The sequence below is a fragment of the Lagopus muta genome, chromosome 8, assembly GCF_023343835.1.
Source record: "Lagopus muta isolate bLagMut1 chromosome 8, bLagMut1 primary, whole genome shotgun sequence".
In the NCBI taxonomy this organism is placed as follows: domain Eukaryota; kingdom Metazoa; phylum Chordata; class Aves; order Galliformes; family Phasianidae; genus Lagopus; species Lagopus muta.
In genome coordinates this window covers 7,171,172-7,177,020 of record NC_064440.1, presented here as the reverse complement: position 1 = coordinate 7,177,020, position 5,849 = coordinate 7,171,172, and positions in this window count along the sequence as shown.

The following is a 5,849-nucleotide window of genomic DNA, read 5'->3' as shown; positions in this document are numbered from 1 at the left end:
AACATTACCAAGTGATGACCTCTTAGAGAAGTAAATGAATAGTTCTTCCCCTGCAGAGGCAAAAGCAAAAATTTAATTTGTTCTTCTAACATAAACCTAATTCCCCCTCCTTCATCAGTGCTCACCCACTGCTGGGGCTATAACGAAAATCAATTCCACAGCCCTGGGGAAATGCACACCCCCTCATGTGCTGTTCCCACTCCAGCAGTGAGTCCCACTGTACATGAACGTCTCTGCACCTCCACCATCACTTTGCTGCTGGGAAAGAAGCACCATTCCTCAAAAACTGCTGGCGTGGGCACTGTGATTATGATTCTGTTTCCCATGTGAGAGCTGAGCTGCACTCCCAGCTCTGCACTCTTTATTTGCAGGGTTTTGTTTTTTGGTTTTGGTGTTTTTTTGTGTTTGTTTTTTTTTTTTACTTAACTGCACTATTGATCCCAAGATGAAAAGGAAGCCCAGCAGCACCAGCCCTGTCCCTCAAGGTAGGAAAGCCTCATTAGATTTATGAAATTCTCCAGGATACAGAGAAGCTGTGCAGCCCATCTGGCAAGAAGGCTTTACATTCTACTCCCATGAGTCGCATTCCCTGTTGAATCATTATTTCATTATTTCTCTTATTAAGTCCAAAATCCCCCTTCTAACTCAACTGCATGTGAAATACAAACAATTAATAGGTGCAGGCCATGTTACTGCTTAAGGAAACGGTTTGCAGGCTGAGCAATGCCAACACTCTGCCTCCTCTCCCCAGCCCCGAAGAGAAAGCAGAGGGTGAGGCAGTCCTGGTTTCATTGCCTCTAATTTAATGCAGTAATACTGGCTGAAGCATTAGTGGGTGCCAAAGGGAGCACTTAGGACCAGCATTACTTAACTCACTCCATCACATGTGACTAGGGCAATTAGTTGCAGATTAGTGACATTTGTAGGAGAGATGAACCCAGAGGCTAAATCCAGAGAGGATTATGAAGTTAGATGGGTATCAACTAAATGAGACTGTGAAAAGACCAATTCGTGTACACAGGAAATACAGATTAAAGCATGGGATTTTTATTCAGAAAGAAGGAAAGCTTATAGAGCAATAATGAAGGAGATGAAAGAATAATGGGCAGTAAATTAAGTGAGGTCATTGAGCAGAGACCCTCATCTCTGGCAGCCTCATGCTTCCCTAGTGGTAAATCCAAAACGCTCCCATGTACCTTGCTGTATAGTTTTGGAGTGGCTTCAACACTTACAGAAATGCCATCTTTTGAAAACTTCTGGTTTTTGCTCACAGCAAGATGACATACTTTTCTTCGCAAGAAATAGTGACTTTCCTCACTATTAAATGGCTATTGAGATTTTTCTTACATTCCCTACCTGCAAAAACCATTGGAGTTAGCCTTTCTTTAGAGCTACCTCTAGCAGCAATACTGTTAGCAGTAATGAAAATGGAGCTTTAAAAGAACCTTCACAGCTCTGACTTCCCCCATTTCTGGCCTTACTGCACCAAAGCCTTTCGCTTGCTTGCCTTCTCAAGGCACTACTTTCCAGGACTGCTCCTGGTGTATTTTCAAGGTGTTCCACAGGCACAGCACCCCCTTTGCCCAAGCACACCAATCCCAGAGGCAGTGAACAGGGATGCTGCCCTTGGTGCAGTGCTCTCCCACCTCCCATGGAAAGAAATACTCTCCAGTGCATCTCTGCAAGTAGAACTGCTCTGCAAACCTGCAGATGTAATCCCACATGGCCTTCACAGAGCGCCCCCACGACAATGCTAGTTTTCACCAGTCCCTCAGGTGGGCACCTTAAGGGATCTTTCACTGTGCACTAAGCCCAAACACCCTGCAGGCTTTTTTTTTTTTTTTAAATATTCTTCTTTTTCTGCTCTCTCTCAACAGCCATTTTCATGCATCCTTTTAGCCAAATGTTTGGCAGCTGCAAGCAGCTGGATATGAAGACAGGAGCTCCCCTCCTCAGTGGGTGCACTTTCAGCTTCACCCCCATGTCGCTCCCTTCCCCTGCTGGGTATCCAGCAGATAATAATTCCTGCTTAATTTGCAGCTACATCAGTTGCTTATTAGGTACCTGAGAACAGAAGGTATCTAATCGAGTTATCCCAGAGCTATCCTGAGATGTGCTTCAGATCACCTATATTCGTCAGCCCTTGGTCAGGAAGCCACCACCTGAAATAGGTTCATTACAGGCTTCTACCCTCCCATTGATCTTTTTAGGATTGGGGCAGCACAAGTGTGAGCTGAATTACATCCTGCTGTCTGTGGGTTTGGTTTAAGAGGAAATTGTATTGGAAGCTCAAGTGAGCCAAAATGATGGGGATGACTTCACAAATAAAGGAGTTGGTACCAGACAGTAGCAGAAAGAGGCTGCATCAATAGATATCTTACTGACAGAGGTAAAATTAAGAATTCTGTTGTGCAGCTTCCTGACCAATTATTGTGCAGTTTAAATTTCCATCTCCTCTTATTTTCCAGCCACTGGGTGCAATAGCAGCCACATCCCTCACTGGCAGCTGCAGCCCCACTATTTTCTTCACAGACCATTCCTGCAGTTGTTTCCACACACACCACAAACGCCATCTCCCTTTACATTAAATCCCCTCCAACGCAGTCCCGATGCTCAGTTCCGTCTCAGCATGGAAACATCAAAGCACAGCTCCAGCTCTGCAAGCTACAACCCCTCTCTGAACTCTGTCAGCTCCTTCCTCCAGACTTGCTCCCAGCCGGCTGTGCTGAAAGCCCTTGCTGGCTGCACTGGATTTCTTGTAGGAAGGTGCCATCCCGTGGCTAAACGCAAAACCCTCGCTGCTTCTCTTCAGAGCTCCTTGCAGCTAAAGCCACCGTAGGCAATCGATAACAAATACAAAATACATCCTGAAAGACTCACACGTTTCATTGCATGGCAAGTTAAACGTTATTTACAGTACAGCTACAAGAAATTGTGCTGTGTAAGCCACAGTGAAGTGGCCAAGGCTATGCAGCTCCTCTTTGCAGCGCGAGACATCTACCCTTGTGACCAGGATCCAGAGTTTGGTGCAGGAGGTGAAAGCCACACAGCCTCATGCTGCTCCAGTGGTTTTTATTCACCGTTGACAGGAAATATCCTGGCCTTACATCTCCAAGTACCAAATCTGTGATTAAAAGACTCAGCATACCTGTATTTCTCCCAGTGAAAATACAGCTAGAAGGCAAAACCCACCCATTTTACTCTTTGCATCAACTCGTGTTCTCAGCCTAACAGCTCAAATGTCAACTCCTCCTTCCATCAAAGAGCTTGTGCATGAACAGGCTTGATTCTTTGACATGACAGCTGCTTTCCAATCCAGTTATTATTGAACCAGACACAGAATCCAGCATCCAGCCCTCGAGGGCTCTCTGCTGCTGGGAACAGGCATTTCTGAAATCTCACCCAGATATGCCCGACACTGCTAGGCTGTGGGCCACCACCCCTCACTGGCACAGCCTGCTCTCTCCTATTCCCCATCCCCTCTCTAGCTAGATCCCAGCTGCCAAAGCACATTACATGAGAACTGCATCCATCCCCCTGCTACCCAGCAAAGCCAGGTTCCGCATGCTTGGATGCCTCTGCTCTAACCCAGACAGCGACTTGCAGACCAACCCCACCACCATCCACCCCCTTTGTTGCATGCAATGCCAGTCAGCCTGCCAGAAGACAGCCCTGAAGGGAGGGCACATCTTCCTGGCGCACTGCATGCCCTGAAGTGAAGTCAACCTCCCTTTTACAGTTTCTCTCATTTAAATATTTCACCAAAACTATGAAAGTGAAGCAGCTATTGGAAGCCATGCGTTGCTTCCAGTCCACTCCACTCATCAGCCTGTAAAGGACCTGTACCAAAGCCAAAATTGCTGGAGTCTCATTGTGCTTCCCTCCAGGACCACCCCAACCCCCCAGTGACCCATTTCTTTAACCACTGCCCCAGCTTCCACCTCCTGGGCTCCTCGTGCACCACCTTCTTACTGATGGTGCCTCCACACTGACTGTCCTGGTTACTCCAAGCTACAACTGCAGACACCTTAAATGTAACAGCAAAACAAAGCAGGAGATAAACACGTACTATAGGAGTTAATGGAGCTGCACTCTCCAGGGCTATGAATGCACAGAGGACAAGCTGCAGCACAATTTGCAGCTAACATACAGCTAGGTCTGTTCCTCCACTAAGAGGGCACACAGATATGCACATAATTCTAGAAGTGCAAGCTCAAGATACACATCTTCCTGTGAAAGAAGCTGGCATTCAGTCTTTTGACACATCCTCACTAAAAAGTGATTCAGTTCAGGTGTGCTTTTATTTGACAGCACACTGCTTTCTGGATCTTGTATATGTGAACTGAGGTTTAAGTACAAAATCACAGCCAAAGCTATCCATTGCCCAATATTACTGTGCCTCTACATTAGAGATGTAGAAACAGTGAAAACTGAATCCACATCTAAGCCAGGACTACACAGCACTCCTACAAAACATGGAGGGAGCTTTATCTGAAGTGAAAACGTACCCTAGCTATGAAATACCTTCTACTTTCTTATTAAAGAGCAGGGAAATAAAGTTGATGTATTGAAAACAAAAATACAAGTACCACTCTTCAGCCATTTACTTCAAATCACACAGGATACCCACCTCTTCAGCTCTGGAGGGAGATGGCCACACAACAAACCATGTGGTATGTCTGTTAGTCATATCATTTTTCAGAAATTCAACCACAAAAACACAGGGCCCCCAAAAGCACCAGACCAGGGGCAGCTAGTCCCCCTTCCTGCCATGCAACATTACCAGGCAGTCTTACCCATATTTAAAAGGACTCTATGTGTGCATCTATGTAGCATGAATGATTCCTCAGAGTGAATTTTCAAGACCTGATTTCAGTGGAAAAATAGTTGTGTTATCTTCAGGAATTGAAAGCCTAATGATTGCAGTGGGGTTCCAGTCATTAAAGCATGATACAGCTGAGAACCAGAGGATCATTGGAAAAGAACTTATATTAATCTCTTTATTTTACATATAATTGCTTATAGGGCTTACCACATGAATTAGTCAGCAGCTGTGACTCAAAAAGCCATTATCTGAAAACTCTCAATGCTATGTATACAAAGAACTGCATCACTGATCAGGAAAGGTTAATAATTGTTTTGTAAATACAATTATTTAGCTTTGTTGTGTGCACCAAGGTTCTATTCAAATCTAGCATGTGAATTTTTATAATATTAACTGTAAAAAGAGCTTTCCATGTTCACTTTTATTTCGGAGCCTCATTTATCATGTTTTGACATAACTGAAAGCTCTGTTAAAAAAGAGATCTTGAGAAGTCTTTTCAGTTCAGGAGAAGAAACCAATACATCTCCCTCTTGTGGTCTTCTGTGTAAACAACTGTATTTGTGAGTGTCTAAAGTAGATTTTTCTATCAAATATCAACAGAAATTGCAAGTAATTTCACTCAGTATATGAAGCCTTCTTCCTAGAAAGAATGAGAGAGATACTGTTTTCACTTCACTTTTTATCTACATGGTATTTTCTTGCAGAAAAACCAGAGATTTCAAAGGCAGAACTGTCTCCTGTATGCCACCACTTGAAAGGAAATGGAAAAAAAAAACAAAACCGTTACAGAATGAAGTATATGAACAAACCTAACGATGGAGAAGATGTCAGATTTCTATAGGTAAGCGCTGTCCAGATGAACATATCAACTGCCATTCTAGCAAGTTCACACTTCAGTTTATACAATGCACATAATGATTTCTACCTTACAAACCAATCTTACTCTTCAAAAACCATAGCAGATACGTAGGAACCCATGCTCACAACTTCCCATGTAATGACATTAACAAGTCTGACACAAACA